Source organism: Rhinolophus sinicus, linkage group LG05, assembly GCF_036562045.2.
Source record: "Rhinolophus sinicus isolate RSC01 linkage group LG05, ASM3656204v1, whole genome shotgun sequence".
Classification (NCBI taxonomy): Eukaryota; Metazoa; Chordata; class Mammalia; order Chiroptera; family Rhinolophidae; genus Rhinolophus; species Rhinolophus sinicus.
The window spans coordinates 128,899,605-128,916,754 of NC_133755.1; the positions used below are offsets into that span (position 1 = coordinate 128,899,605).

The 17,150-nt window shown below is 40.6% G+C and overlaps 1 protein-coding gene across 6 annotated transcripts in view; it reads left to right on the plus strand.

Moving 5' to 3' along the window:
• The first annotated feature begins 413 nt into the window (after window positions 1-413).
• KLHL32 (kelch like family member 32) overlaps window positions 414-17,150 on the plus strand; it is a 181,833-nt gene continuing 165,096 nt past the window's right edge. For 2 of the 6 annotated variants that reach the window (XM_074333322.1, XM_074333323.1), the window contains exon 1: window positions 422-874. The gene's annotated coding sequence lies outside the window, so the exon portion shown is untranslated. Of the gene's footprint in view, window positions 875-17,150 lie in introns of all 6 variants that reach the window. The other 4 variants (XM_074333324.1, XM_074333320.1, XM_074333319.1 and 1 more) reach the window with 4 other exon arrangements.

Here is a 17,150-nt window from a genome sequence, read left to right on the forward strand (position 1 = left end):
GAGGCATTTTGAACTTTGCAAGTTAGTTGGGTCAGGGAGAGGGAAGCAGAATGCCAACTGCTCCCAGGCTCACCAGGTCAGGGTCAGGGCGTCTATTACCGCAGGTTGCGCTCTAGCCTTTGGAAAGGAGACTGGGAGCAAGTTGGCTGATTTCCTGGGTCTCAGTTGTCGCCGAGGGGCCGCAGCTCAGCCTGCAAGCTGTGCATATGACCAAACAGCAGCCAGCGCAGGTGCCAGAGACCCAGAACCCGGGGGCACGGAGGTGGGGGACTTCCGGGGACGGCGGGCACGCGCGCCGAATCGCCACCGGCCGCGGGGTTGGGGGCGCGCGGCGTGCGCGCCTCTTCGGCAGCGGGGTGGAGGAGGGGAGCGTGCGCGCGGGCTCGTCGGTGGGGGCGTGCGTGCGTACTGGCTCGCCCGAGGCAGGAGGGGGCGGAGCCGCTTAGCTGTCTGAGTCCGCCCCGGGGGCCACCGAGGTGCATCTCTAGGCTGACGCGGCTGCCTGGTGGCTGAGCGAGCCCGACGCTCTACCTGCATTGCTTGCTGCAGCCGTTTCTTAACTGGGAAACACAGTTTCCCTGCGGGAGAGTCCGGGAGCGCGCAGGCAACACACACACACACACCCACACACACACACGCGCGCACTCACTCACTCTCGCTCTCATTGACACACACGCTCTGTCTCGCGCGCGCACACATACGCGCGCGCGCTCCTTCTTCACAACTGCATCCCCAAACCCGCAGAGAGAAGCTACTGCGGTTTCTCTTAACCTCAGCATCGTGGGGCGAGGCAGAGCCATTGTGCATCAGGGTGAGCCCAGTGCCTGCGCTGCCGCTTCGGGTATATTACCCAGCAGAACGCTCACCCCGTTGGGTAAGTCAGTCTCTTTCCTTGTAACCTGTTCGGGGTTGGTTCCTGCAGACCGGAGGGAAAAGGTGGGAGGCTGCCGATAATCCAGTGGGGGCGACGCCAGAGTTGATAGAAATTTCAGGGGCATGCAGCCCATGCAGCATCGTCTAGTGCGAGCAAGTACTACTCCCGGTTACTTATTCCACCAACCCTGGAGTTGCTCCCCCCTCCACATTCTCCCCTTCCCCCATCCCAGGACTGACTGTGCTCCCTGGTTGCCAAGGAGACGTGCTTAAACATCAGCCGTGGGACATCTATTGAAAGAACTGGTTTCTTCAATGGTGCTGTTATTTATTTTGATTTTTTTTTTAATGTTACACTGAGGACCATGTGGTAATTTGGCATTTCGTTAATCTATTCAGGCGACGATTTCATTCAACTTCAAGAAAAGCGGTAATTGCTCTATATGGTATGCTATTTAAAAGATTAGTGAGATGAATTTTTTTTTCCACGAATGTCTCTTGAATTATAAATTACTTCCATTTTGGTGATTTTATGAAGAAAGCTGATTCCAATTAAAATCCCTTCTTCTCTATTTCCACATTGTATTTTGCAGTTCACTCAGGCGTGATTATCTTAACACTGAAAGCAGGAGATGAATTAATTGTGGTTCCCCACTCAAGGACGATCTTCTGTTGTAAATTGTCCAGAACAGAAATACATATGTGAAATTCCTAATGTAAGAAGATAGCATTCATAACATAAATCTTTACTAATAAGCCAAATCCACTGCATTATTATTTGAATGCAGTTTTCTGCATCTCTGCCCATTTCTGAGATTATGTCTTCTTTTAAGCCTCTTACTAATTTTTTGACATATATCTGTATGTAGATAGATATAGATATAAAATGTGCGCCATGGCCTAATACTCCAGATTCCAAGTTTCTGGAGCTCATGTTAAAACGTAGAGAGAAGGGAGGTACAGAGAAAGCTTTATAGATCTTGTTTTTTTTCTGATGGATTGGGTCCTTTCCTGGAGCACTGAGTGAGGCCCAAGAAGGAGGTCAGTGCTGGTATCTCACAGGAACCCCTAATGACTGAGCTGTCAGTTTTACCTTGAAGCCTCAGGTGCCTAGAGAGTAAATTGATAACACAGTACTCAGAGGGGTCAGCAATCTGGCTGTTACACTTTGCACTATTTTCATACCTACATCACAAACAGAAATGACCTGGTAAAGATCTGGCATTCAACAACTCAATTTGTTTTCCTTTGATATTTGCTCATCTTTTCTACCCGTTATTAAATGACATAAGGACATACATCAAATTCATTTTATTGAGACTTTAGACTGTCATACAGGGTGTACTAAATAAGGATCAAGGAAACCAATAATAACTGAGGTAGGTTCAGGGGATTTATGCAACTGATTGGAGGCTGGGAAATAAATAAAGATGACAAACATTTTACATTACAGTTTAAAAAGTACTTTTCAAACACTTCCTTTTTAACTCCCATAACAACCTGTGAGGTCAAGGAATTATCTTCATTTTAAAGCTGAAGGGCTTGAAACTCAGAGTGATTGCTGACAGAGTTAGTGAATGGGGAAAACCCTTTTTGGATCCAGGCTTTTTGCCTTTAAAAATATCCTGTATCTGCATTTCCAATGTGTGCAAGGGTCTGATAGGTGAGATGAAGGGGTGGAGCATCCCAGTGGGAGACTTGTGGGAGAGAGGGGGTGTGCATTGTGGCTTTGGAAAGTGCAAACCATTGTAAAGGGGGCAGTGTCTACTGGACTGTAGCTGATTGTTGCCACCCCATTTCTAAAAAATTCTAGTTTTTCAAGAGAAACAGAGGTTTCCAGATTTTTTTAATGTGAAGTGTCCTTAATTTTAAAAATTGTAAGGACCACATTAAAAATGTATCTGGGCCACATGTGGCCTGTGGCCTGCCAGTTTCCAATCCATAACTACTGAGATCTTGTTCAGTTCTATTACTAGGTTGGTGCAAAAGTAATTGCGGTTTAAAAGGTTAAAAAATTGCAAAAACAACAATTACTTTTGCATCAACCTAATAATATTTTCTCTAATAAAATATTGATGTGAACAAATACATCATTATAAGAGTGATTAGCAATTTTCTGATTTTGATCTTAAAATCTCTAAAAAGTGTTCAATATCTTTTCTTTAATAAACAGGTTCAAGTTTGTTTTGGAGGGTTCCTGGGTCTCTTTCTTGTACCTCAGAGAAAATAAAAGAGCATGAAATGCTCCAAAATAGGAATTTTTGAATCTGGTGAAACAAAAGCATTTATAGTTTAAACCTTATATTCCTGGCTTAATTTTTGTTCTGGGCACAGGACTAAGAAGTATATTAACGTCGTCCAAGGAAGAGGTGGAATAAAAATTTGGTCAGAAAAAGGAGCACCTCGAACCTTTCAATGAAAACTTTCTATTAAGGTTTTGTGGCAGTTAAAAGCTGCCACAGAATACTGCACTATTCCAAAGGAACAAAAACATACATGGGAACTCAAAGTGACATCCAATTCCAGGACCCTGGCAGAGAAAATGCTGTTTACTCCTTAAATAATCTTGTAATGTAGTGAATACCTTTTGAGAAACTGCCCCTTTCTCATATTTCTACTAAAGCTGTAGAGATGTCTGTGGATTTCTCTGAAGCAGACCTTTGGTCAGAAGGAGTGTTATCTTATTTATGTTGTTTCTTTTGTGGATTCAAAGAAGTGTCGTTAAAAAAAAAACACAAAAAAACCCCCACAAGATTTGGACAGTGATTTCCAATAATTATCTTACTGTAAAATCACCCTCTAGAAGAATTCTTTAATAATGAATAAATGCATTTTAGTTTTCAATTCGTGAAAATGTGTTGCATCCCTAGCAAGGAGCTATGCAGCTGTTAGTTAATACTAATACAACAAAGTCTTGGCTGAGTGCTCTGGAGGTTGCATCTCTACCCTAAAGGATTCAGAGCAAACAAACGTACTGCTCCACTGGCAAGCTTCCACTTTTCCCGGCCCACATTGTCTTCATGACATCCCTATAGGTGGGCATCTTATTTCCATTTTACAGATGAAAAATCCAAGACTATGTGAAGTCAAACTGTATCAATGAAAGAAACCTTTAAACCTCAGTGGCTCCTCTCACTTCACGCTAGGTTTCCAGGTGGAATTCCTGCCCATTCTCAGGAATTTTTTCCCCTTTCCCGTTCCCGAATCCTGAGAAAAGTTGGTCGGGAAATTGGGAAAATCAGCTCCTCGAACCCACGTGGTTGGTAGTATCGGCTGTCACTTTGTTGTGGAAACAATTCATCGTGGAGAAGAGAAAACAGTTTATATGTCGGGATTCGGGAACGGGAAAGTGAAAAAAAAATACCTGCGAATAGGCAGGAATTCCCGCCTAGAAACCCCACTTCACACCCATCCTTCTCTGTTGATTACCTAACGGAGGTTGATTATCTAATGAAGGAAACAGGATGAAATAAAATAGAAAACATGTCAAACCCAGACGGAATTGTGGTTTTGAGGCAGTTGTATGTTAAATGATAACAATACAGATACAAGATTCCACAGGAGCACAGATAACAGGAAAAAGATTTAAAAATATTCTGATTGTTGAGATCAGCTAAATCCTGTGGAGGAGGAGGGTTAGTGTTGGACCTGGATGGCTGGGTCTAATTATATTAAATGAAGATCCCTTCAGCTATAGTAAGATCAGAGGCTCTGCCAGACAGTCAGCTGGAAATGTGAGTTGAGAGGGTAATGCACGAGATACCTGATATGAGCTCATCATTGTAACTGAAGGGATGACCAAGCTGTGGGAATAAGTATGGTCTGCAAGATGGATTGCAGCAAGAAGATGGAGCTGGGGATGTGTGGGAAGGGGTAGAGGACGACAAGATGGTGAAGGAGACTAAGAGGGGAGCTGTAGACACAGGAAAATCTGGAGAAGAACTGATTCTTCTAAAAGACTGAAAATAAATGGCAAGGGACCAACCAAGCATTATATTCCCTATACAGAGTCTGATATACAGTAAATACCCATTGACTATTATGGTATTATCTGTATTCTTAACATGAAACATCTGACATGTGATTTCCTCTTGTGATACCACTTTGCTGCCGAAAGGAAGCCTACATCGGTATTTTACATGAGTGCAATTAGAATGGACACATGTCCAGATTTTCAAAAAATGGTGGAATGGTTTCTGCAACTTAGAAGAAAAAGGAACAACATATCAATGTAAACATTTTCCTTTGTAGAGTTATAGACTTGGTGGTTAGGGAGGCTCTTACACATAGAGATTTTGATGTTAGATACACTTTTGATGAAGTCTCGTATGTATGGGACAAGAAAGGAAAAATGTAAGCCCTGTGTTAGCTATTTGAAAATCTATACTCAAACCCATAGGGAAGCCTTTGGTGACAGGTAAATGTCCTCTGCTCTTTATCCTGATTGAGTCAACATTTTTATTACATGAATGGGGATAGGAAAAACATGATTAGAAAGTGGAAGTTAGACTTGGATTCAAGTACTAGATCTGCAGTGACTGGTCGGGACAGCTACCTGTTAGAATGATGGGCACAAGGAAACAGGATGAAATAAAATAGAAAACATGTCATAGCTAGTGAGAGTCTAGCACTGAGGATATTTGGTATGACAGGAATTTTCTTTAAAGTTGGAGAAATTTTAATTCTCATCAAGAGCAATATAGTAGTCCTCCCTTATTCATGGTTTCATTTATTTGCAGTTTCAGTTACCCGTGGTCAATAGCAGTCCAAAAATATTAAATGGAAAATTCCAGAAGTTTTAAATTCCATGCCATTCTGAGTAGTGTGATGAAATCTCACACTATCCCACTCCATCCTGTCTTGGATGTGAATCATCCTTTTGTTCAGTGAATCCACACTGTCTACGCATATGGGACCTGTTCCTTAGTCACTTAGTAGCCATCTCTGCTCTCAGGTCAACTGTCAAGGTATCCTAGTGCTTGTGTGCAAGTAACCCTCATTTTACTTAATAATGGCCCCAAAGCACAAGAGTAGTGATGCTGGCAATTCAGACTTGCCAAGAAGAAGCCATGAAGTGCTTTCTTTAAGTGAAAAGGTGAGTTCAGTACAATAAGATATATTGAGAGACCACATTCACAAAACTTTTATTACAGTATATTGTCATAATTGTTCTATTTTATTATTAGTTATTGTTGTTAATCTCTTACTGTGCCTAAAGTATAAATTAAACTTTGTCATAGGTATGTATGTATAGGAAAAAACATATTAGTTTGGGGCAAAAGTAACCACGGTTTTTGCAGTTATTTTTAACCTTTTAAATTTCAATTACTTTTGCTCCAAACTAATAGTACCGTGTTTCCCCGAAAATAAGACCTTGCCGGGCCATCAGCTGTAATGCGTCTTTTGGGGCAAAAATTAATATAAGAACTGGTTTTATTTTACTATAAAATTTTACTATAAAATAAGACTATGTCTTATATAATACAATACAATATAATATAATATAATACCAGGTGTTACATTAATTTTTGCTCTAAAAGATGCATTAGAGCTGATGATCCAGCTAGGTCTTATTTTCGGGGAAACAGGGTGTATATATAAGGTTTGATACTATCTGAGGTTTCAGGCATCCACTGGGGTCTTGGAATGTATCCTCTGTGGGCAAAGGGGTACTACTGCATAAGCCAACATGATGATTTGCTCTTCACAGATATATTGGGCAAGTAATGGAAAATATTAGGATAAGAATGTGTAAGGAGCCCATCTTATTAAACAGGGCTCTTTAGTAGACAGTGGAGATAGACATGGTTATGTCTCTGTGTCTGTGCCTTGCTCCCACTTTCTTGTCGTTATATAACTGGTTAGCAGTATTTCACAGTTTCTTCCAGTTTGGAGAGTAAAGCTTGATAATTTATTCTAGAACATCTTACTTTCCCTCTTATTGGGAAGCAATAGGTGAAATTCATTTGGTTCACCTTTTCCCTGGTTCTGTCATTTCCACCAGGTCCTTCATTCCCATACCCTTCTTTCCAAGATTGATACTTTTTAAGGGGCAGAGGAAGCACTTAACTTTCTTGATATTTCTTTTGTTCCTACACTGTTTCATATGCACATTGCAATGCATTAATGCATTTAATTTAACTTGAGGTAGACATATGGCACTATAAATTTTTGGTGAGATTTTTAAAAGAACTATCTGTAAAAAAAAAAAAAAATAACAGTTTTGCAGACTAGTCTTGGAGTCAGATTAGTTCCGTATATGGCAAAAGCACTGAAAGCTGTAAATTTGTCTGAAATAGTTTTGCAAGATTGAAATTACCAACCTGATAAGATGATTTTTAAATGAAGAAGGAAAATCTTTGGCAGTTTTAATAGACTTGACTTTCTCTTACATGTTTATTTGAGGCATAATATATTCTACTTTTCATGCCAGATGAGCCAGTTCCAGTTACTTTGAAGCAGGGTTCCCCCCACCCTCCCACAGTACAACCGGTTTCGCATACAGCATAGTGATGGAATAACTAGTTCGATCCTGGCTGATTGTTTCAGTGGGAAGACAGTCGATGCTAATGGAACAGACACCAAGAGCAGTGGAGGAGGCATTGTGCAATTTTTATGACACAAGTTCTGGTACCTCATTTCAAATCATTACTTAGCAGCCTTGTCATTTATGAGTCTTAATTCTTCAATTGTATGTGCAAGGTAGTATGACACAGCTGAAAGAACATGGGCCTTGGAGCCTGGATTTGAATACTAAATCTGACACTTTTTGGCTCTATTATTTACAGTCTAGTTACATATCCCCTCTAGGTCTCATTTTCCTCATCTGTAAACTGGGAATTCTGTTACCTAGATTATAGGGCTATTCTGAGATTAAGATATGCGTAGAAAACACTTGGACAATATCTGGTGCATAATAAAATCTTAGTACTTATTAATTCCTTCCCTTTGTCTCTCACCTCTTACCTTTGCCTTCCTCAAAATGAGGATAGAATACACTTCAATTTCATGTACCTTATAAATGTCTTAATCTGGTCTGCCAGCTTTAGAGAGGAGCTAGTCTCTTTCTGCAGAGGAGCGATTTGGGTGAGCCCTGGGCTGCTTGGGTGGGCTCTCCTGAGGAGGGGGATGCGAATGTTGGGGTCAATGGTATCATCCTTCTGGCAAGCTACTTCCCCCTCTTTTCTGCAGCTCCTGGAGCCCCAGGCTGGCCACAAGGAAAAGGAGGGAGGGTCAGTTTCCTCCAACCTAGGCAGCTCACTGAGGCTCTATTGTAAGATCTCTTCAGGGGTCTCCATCTGTAAAAAGCACAGAGCTGCCCTTTGTGTCTTCTCTGGGTTACTAAAAGCAGCATCAAGTACTTGGCAGGTACTGACCTCCTAGTCTTTCTGTGAGGTCAAGTTCTAGTTGCCTACATTTGTCTAGACAATTAGAGGTTTCCATTCATGCTGAATTATGTAGATTTTCTGAAAAGGTCAAGAGCGCATCAGGCTCAAAGAAAAACCTCCTCAAATTCACTTTCAAGTCAGATAGGATTAAAGTCTTCCCAAAGAGAATACTTTCTTAGTTAAATCTAGTTTGTTTGTTTTTCCTCTGTACCACTATTTATCCTCTTTCCCCCACCCACACCAAGCAACTCTTTACCCTCACAAGTGGCAGAGTAATTTTCCTGCTTTTTTTAATATCATTTGGTTCTTTGATAACTGTTGAGTGCAGATGTGGTTAGTGTGTCTTGGCTTTTCTCAAGATAGCGCCCCCTCAGTTCTCAGGTTTGGGGTAACCCAGACAGCAGTGGGAATTGCTAGCAGCCCACCATACTGGTGACTTTTGTCGTAGTGATAACAAAGAACATTTACAGGAATGTAGCCTGAGCAGGAAATTTTAGGAACCCATATACCAACCTAAGCTCTGTTTTTATCCTATAATAAATTTCAAAGTATATCCTTGCAGAAAAGACTACTTCTTGTGCTAAGGTGGTCTGGTATGTATGTATGTATTTTAATGTTTCTTTAAATGTGTTGCAATTTAATCATTCACATGTATTTTTAATAGTTGGTGAATACATTAGTTTAGATAAGTAAGAAGGGCTTAGGGAATTGATAATGCTAAATTTTTGATCATTTGTCAAGTCAGAATATGCTTCACACTATGAATTCAGAAGAGAATATCGTAATGTTTTCAAAAAAGATTCAGTATGCAGTGGATCTTGATTATAATGAGGTGTGAGTTCTCCGATGAAAAATATGGTAGCCAACATGACATCAGTGCCATAGCTTGTGTTTGCATCCAATTCACAGACCAGCAAAGTTATAAAATCATATTATTAAGGGAAAAAAGCCTGCTTTAAATATAAGCATTTTCTCAACCACTTCCCCAGTGACAGCTATGGTTATTGTTTTGGAAATTTAGGTTCATAATTGAGGTAGATATCTGAATGGAGGAGATTTATTTTGATAGAGTCTCTTTGACTTGCTTCTTATCTACTCTGTTTGACATTTCTTGAAAGGAGACGTTTTTAAAAATTGCTGTTTTTATGATAGGCAGCAGTGTAGATATAATCCAATAACCCTTCAGCTGCAAAGACTCACTAGTCTTTCCCAGACTGATGTCCTTGAGCTGATATGGCTGATTGTTTGTGTTTTTTTTCCTGAGAATTCAAAGCCTGCAGAAATATAGAATGAAAGTTTTGGTTTTTTCCTTCTCTGAAAACATTAATTACCTACAATCTGATTTAACTTGGTCACAGCTTATCTTCTTTAGCTTTGGCTCAAAGCTATTTATCATTTCTTGAAGATATTTAATATCACCTACAGATAGGGCTTCCTAATTGATCAAATGTCATTTGAGAAACTCATGCACAGCCCTAAGGCCTTTTTATACAGCACTTCACTTACATTTTTATTGAAATTCTAATTTTTGAATCTTAGTGTCTTCTGTAGAGTTTTATGATAAATTTCCCTTCTCTGACCTTGCGATCTTTCACAAAGTTATCAGTTTTTTATTTCTGTGTTTCATGTTCTGTCAGTGTTGCTCACCAGAAGTCTGCAGTTAATTTGTCATTACATTATATTAATTGCTGTAAAACGCAGTATTAATATATTTGATGTATGTAACTGTCAATGGGTTAAGATGTGGGTGGAATTCTTGCCAGCACATTCTCTCCTTGTGACTGAAGATTTGGTGAGCAAGGACTTGGGACAGGAGGAGGTAGTTAGATGGTTTATCTATGTAGAGGCATCATATATGTAGTAGCCCTCAATATGTAGTAGCCCTATATATTGCCTTTGAAAATGAGGACATACTTTACTCCTGGACCTAATGGGGCATGAAATTCCCAGATCCTCTAAGTATGTGCCTTGATTACTGTGTTTTTCTTTTGGGGCGTGGTCTTCTTGGAGTTCTGCTGCTTTCTCTGTAGTGACCTCTTTTTGGAAAACCGTCTTGTGTGATTGCTTCTGAATTTTGTTGCCATCATTCTTTGCTCAAGTGTGAACTTGCAGAGCTTCAGTCAGCAGCTATTGGAATACTGTTCCTTTCTCTGGTGAAGAGACAGAACCAAGGATGTAAAAGGATCTCTTCTATCTCAACATTAAGTGAGCCCACTTAAGGGGTTGGACCAACTGTTGACCAAGATATTTAGGTCTCATTGACTCAAGAACCTTTTTGGGACCAGATGTCTCTCTTCTTCTTTTCTTGAGTCTAATGGTTGACCTCAGGGATGGGAGTGTATTAAGACTTTCAGGAGAGCATCTTTCTGTGTGGTGGCCCAGCACCCACCCGTATCTTACCCAGGAAAGAGGATCATCTCACAGGAACCAGCCACATTTCCTTCCTGTGCCAACTTTCAGGCTTCCTAAGAGCAGTGCCAGAGTTAGTAAGTCCTTTTCTTGAGGCTGTGTCTACCTGTGGTTACCTGGGTCACAGGGCAGAATTGAAAATCCTGCTGCTATTATTTCTGTGGAGTAAAGTGAGACTGGGGAGAGGACACAATGAGATGGATAGGGAGAGCCAGGGCACTCGGAGTCAGCTCTGCCCGTGGATGGGGGCATAGTGTGGGGGGATTGAGTTCAGAATTCTGTGCTTGTCTCCTCTGTTAATTTGGATTACATTAAGAATCATGAGAACAAAGATATATCTTTTAAATGCTCTGTTTATATTCAAAGTGCTTTTGACTGGCCATTCTGGAACCTTGCTTTAGAAAATCATGTATTATCACAATTCCACAAATAAGTCTAGCCCAATGGTTTGCAACCAGCCTGGCCCTCAGAATGCCCAGAATTGTTTTGAAAATATAGGTTCCTGGAGCCTCTCTAATGATCAGGTTGGGATTTACATTGTGCTGAATGACTGTGCATTAAAAAAACCTTCCCCTGGGAGATTTTGATGATAGGTCTAATTTGGGAGCCGTGGGTCTAGAGCGCAGTGACCGACTGACACTCTGCTTCTTATTCCTGCCTCTCACGGGCCAGCCATGCCATCTGGATCTGAGCCTCAGATTTCTTATCATTCACACTTAACAAATAATAGCAAGTCAAGTCAGTTCTGAGGTCACACAACTCTATGGACAGTCAATGGACATTTAAACATTGCAGGCAATATTCTAACCAGGTGCCTGCCCTGTCTGGATAGACGTTGTGATGTGTAATTTACATTTTCACTGCTGAAGCAGAAGTTTTGATTTTCCACTCAAATTTGTATACATCTAATCAAGTATCTGGATCGCTGTAGAGAGCATCTTTATAAATGTCCTCGTTGTTATTGTCCAACATTGAAGTAGTTAGATTGATTTAAAAATGTACATTTCTGCATAAGATAAAATCAGATGCTTTTTATTTTATACCTTTTTAGATTTAGAGCATTGATGGTGATGGCATGGCATTATATAAGCCAACTGGAGAATGCTGTTTCTATTGTGGATGAAATCATATGAGTCATTGATTAACAGGTCGGTAGTGAACTGCGGCAGAATAGTATAGATCTTTGCGGCAGGATTTTGGGAACAGAGAAGCTCCGATTTTGAATTGTCGTTTGCTGTTTATTTTGGGAAAGGTTCAGAATGTGCTTTGCACATTTTTAATAGGCTTTTAAATTTAATATTCTGTCCTTGGAGAGTGGCTGAAACAGAGTGCAAACTGTTGTCTGTATGTGCATCTTTCATGTCTGAGGGGAATTTTATGATCTTCTTCTTAACTATCATGATCCTAAAGCATCAAAACACTTGAATATAAGGCATTCTGAGGAGCTATGCAATTGTTAAGCACCAACATATAGATAAAGAGAAAAAGAAACCTTGCCATTAGACTGCTTGTGAAATTATAAGTGAATTTTACAATTCATTTGAAAATCATCAGAGTGATGCATGGTGAGGATGGATGTTGCTTAATTATGGCTTTAAGAGAAGTCATTTTGGGTGTGTATGTGAGAGAAGGACAGATACCATACTTACATTTATTTGTCCCTGGTAATTTAATCACCATTATGATTACTGTGATGGTTTCTCTGATACTGAGTTAGGTACAAACCTGATTAATCTCTATTGCAGAAAAGATCTGGCTGTTGGAAGACCTTTGTTTTTTTAAATTTTAATATTTAGGAATATTTTTGAGTTGAAGAAACAGTTTTTTGACCTAAAGAATAAACATTTTAGAACTGGAGTTGTTTTATGGAGTTACATTTTCCTCCCTAGAAAATCAGGTGAAATGCTGTGTTTAGAACTTTGCTAAATTGGAGTTAAGGTTTTCTCTTCTGCCTTTTATGTCAAGGACAGGACAGAGATAAATAGAGAAAGAGAGAGTGAGGAGGGGGGTAAAGATAACTATAAAATTGGATCAGTTAGTTTTGAGGCTGCAGCCTTAATTAGGTGGTTAGCGCTTGGCCATTCTTTCAAAATCATCTTTTTGGCCATCTGTGCCAAATTATGGGAAGTAATGGCCTTGGGCACAGCTGCTGAGTTGAATGTGTATTTCTAACTCGTGTATTAATGATAATGATCCCATAAAGAAGTCCGGTAACCAAATGTGCAGAACAAATAGAACCAAACACACATATAAATTTAGAATTGTAAGAAAGAAATAGCTGTATCTTACATTGTGAAATGAGAGTAGGTATTATTTAAATCTCCAGATAAGAATTTAACCCTTTCTGCCTTCATGTCTTTATAGTAGCTTTCTCCTAAGGAGAAATAATTCACAACACAGATTGGCCTTGAATTTTGAAACTTCTTTGTGATGCTTTGTGAATTTTGCTCTGACATTTATATATATATATATATATATATATATATATATATATATATATATAATCTCTCTCTCTATATATAGATAGAGTTAGGTACAAACTAGATATAGTTTGATATATAACAAGTTAGATATCTATATGTATATATATAGATATAGATATAGATATAGATATAGATATAGATATAGATAGATAGATAAATTTAACATTTATTGGGGTGACAGTTGTTAGCAAAGTTACACAGATTTCAGGTGTATTTTTATAGGAGGTGGATTTCATTAATATATCCCAACATTCATTGATTGCCCCTTTTCCTAGCTCCGATGGTCCCTTTAAGGAGAATCACTCAAGGATGAGTGACTATCATTTAGTGTCACTGTACTTTCTGCTGGTTAATTTGGACCAGCAGCAAGACCTTTCCAGGCAGGTTGAGTCTAATGTCATTAGAAGTATAATTAAGACATTATAAGAATGTAAGCTGTTCAGCAGTCCCAAGGATAAAAAGAAATGCAAGAATCAAGATTTTAAATAAACATTTCTACGTTTTGCATGGTCAATTCATGTCTCTAAAATACAACTAATGAATGTATTGGAAGAAAGCCTCCCCTATAGTGAAGCTGATCTTTTGAAGAAAGTTACCCAAATTATGTGCAGCGGTCTTGACATAAGAAATACAGCTGAGTAGCAGAGCCCTGGAGACATGCTTTTAAATGTTTTTCCTCTAAACCTGCCTCATGCAGAGTGTCCCCGTCTTTAGTTGCTCAGGCCCAAACCTTGAGTCATCCTTGGTTTCATTCTCTCACAACTTACAACTCTCTCCAGTCAGGGAATTGTGTTGGCTCTGCCTTCAAAGTATGCCATTTGTCACTTTCTCCCTGCTGCCACCACTCTCCCAGTCAGCATCACCTTTGCTTAAATTACTACAACAGATTCCCACCTGGTCTCCTGTGCCTCCCACAGACTTTTCTCAATACTGTGGCCAAAGAGATCCTTTTGAAACCTGAGTTAAGTCATATTATTCTTGTTCAAAAGTGTAGTAGCTTCCATGCCAAGAACCAGCACTCGCGACGCCATCTATCCTCCCTCATTCCCTGTTCTCACCTTTTTCTGCTCTCTGTGTCCACTCCTGCCCTGGTCTCACTGGCCCCCTTTTCTGCTTAGAACCTATGCACATAGTTCCTGGGTCCCTCTGTTTGTGATGCTCCTCCCCCTGGTTATCCCCAGCCTCACTCCCTCACCTTCTTCAGGTCTTTGTCCCGATGTCACCTCAGTGAGTCTCACCATGATCACCTTATTTAAAGCTGCAACCGACCTACCACCTGCACCTCATCCCTCTCAGTTCTCCTTATCCTGTATTGCTGTTCCTTCTCCACAGCTCTTAGCACTTTTTAAAAACAGCTTTACTGGGGGATATTTATATAACATAAAGTTCACCCATTGTATTGAAGTACAGTTTCAATAATTTTTAGCAAATGTTTATAGATTTGGGGCGCTATCACCACAATCCACTTTTAGAACATTTCTGTCATTCCCCAAAGTTCCCGTCAGCCCATTTGCAGTTATTCCCCAGTCCGGCTCCATCCCAGGTAGTCTCTGATCTGCCTCTTATCAAAGATTTGCCTTTTCTAGACATGTGACTATTGGGCTTCTCTGACTTTGTACCACAGTGCTTAGCACCGTGCTCAGCAAATATGGATTACAGGAGCTCGTATTTGTATAAAATTAAAATACTACTTCATTTCATGTACGTCTGAACTTATTTGCAGATAACTAGGGTGTTATCAGTCATCAGGACCTCTCAGTCTCTCCTTCCAAATATCTCCCACATCTGCCTCTCCCGTCCCGATCTCTCGGCTGATCTTCTGATTCAGGCCCTCATCACTAGACCAGATTCTCTACTGATCTCTCTGTGCCACTTTCATTTTTCTTCCATCCCTTCCTGTGAACTGATGTCAGAGTAATATTTTTAGAAACTTGGCTTCCATAATTTTACTCTCCTATCTAAAAACCTCCAGTGACCCCTGGCTTAATTAGTCTCAAAGGGCATTTCCCCACCTGCCTTCTAATTCTTACCAATATGAACCATCTCCCTTTTCAGCTCTGCAAATTTTAGGAGACATTGATTTCCATACGACCTCTAGTGTTATGTATGTCTGATTTCCAAGCCTCTTTGTCAAGCAATGCATAGTTTATTTTAAAAGCAACAACAACATAACACACAAACAAAAACCCCTTAAAGCCTCTAAGCATTGGCTATTTAAAGAAATACAGTAATTTATCTGTATTATATTTTCCCTAGTTGGGTATTCTCAAACAACATACTTCCAAATTGGCTTTATACCAAGGGTATTGTTTGTTTTTTATCAAGGGTTTCTCTGACCACCAGTGTAGTGAAGAAAAGTTACAGGGATAATTCCTAGTGGAAACAAAATAACAAACGTCTGGCTAAGGCCCTCCAGCATCAGGACCGGACCTCAGCTCTGTGTGCTTCCCTGTTGTTCCCTGTCAGAGCGTCCGGGGGCAGGGCTGGGTCTCGCTGTGGAGATCTTTCCTTTAGGGATGCAGCCTTCTCATTGCTTCTCATGTACTGCAGATGACATCTCCAGCTTTCTCCGTGCCGTTGTTACTGCTTCTGGTTGCTCCCGCCCTCCTTGATGACCAGGGATGTTAAAGCTGCCTTTGGATTACACTGGTCACCAGCCACTTACCTCTCCACAAAGTGGGCTTTGGCCTCTTGTAGCTGCCTTTCTTTCTTTGTGCAGCAGCAACAGCAGTGTATCAGTGGAAGGGCTTTGAAGACAGACAGCCCTAAGGTTGAATCTTGGTTCTTTCCTTTACTACCGTGTTTCCCTGAAACTAAGGCAGGGTCTTATATTAATTTTTGCTCCAAAAGATGCATTAGGGCTTGTGTCATCCTGAAAAATCATGCTAGGGCTTATTTTCTGGTTAGGTCTTATTTTCCGGAAAACACGGTAATTGTTGGGTCTTGGGAAGGTTCTTTATCTCTTTGTACCCAAGTATCCTCATTTGTACTGTGGGGACAATTATATGCACTTTGCAGTATAACCATGTGGATCAAATACTATAATGTATGTAAGTTTACTTGTCGGGCCCAAAGTCGGCACTCAGTACAGTTTTGCTATCTACTGTTGTGATGATGAAGCAGAAACAGGCGAGCCGGGGCTCCAATGGCTGCCCCCCTATCATTGTGGAGAGCAAGGCTTTCTTCCCATTGTCATCTCTCCCTGGGTGTGACCGTCATGATACTGTAAGCAATGTCATTCTGGCCACCACCCATGTTTTTCAGTCCCTAGTGCGAATGAACAGTTGTGACTCATGGCCCACACCTGTTCTGCTTGTGTGACCACCTCTCATGCTTTCATTTCAGGGTGAAAGCCGTAAAGGATTCTGTACTGTCTTTGCTTCTTAACCATGCTGTCATTGGTGTTGTTGCTTAAAACGCATTGTCAGTTTTCTCATGAATGCTGTTCTATTCTGTCAAGAATGCTCACTTGGCACACAGTTACTGGGCATCTGTTAGCTGTCAGGCACTGGGCCAGGTGCTGATGGTACAGCGGTGAAGAAAACAGATCAGATCTTTGTTGTCTTGGAGCTGACACTCTAGTAGAAGTGACAGGCATTCATCAAATGACCTCTCAAATAAGGGTAAAATTATGATAGAAATAAATGCCAAGATGAAAAGGCTCATGGTGTTATGAAAAGTGTAAAAAGGGGGTTTTGACCTGCTCTGGGGGGCTGGAATGTCAAGAAAGCCTTCCCTGAGAAAGTGGGGTTGGGAGTCTGAGGGATCTGACAAGTTAATGAAATGAAAGCCAGAGGGCAGAGAATGCTTCAAGTCAAAGGGGAAAAGTCATGTGTAGAGGTCCAGTGCAGTGTTGGGAGGAAACATGGTGACAACAAGGTACAGTGGGGTGCAGACCAACAGTGAGAGTGTCGGTGGGCGATGATGCTGGAGGGAGGGTAGGGCTGGGCCATTCCTGGGCCTATAAAGATACTAGTCTTTATCCTAAGAACATCGG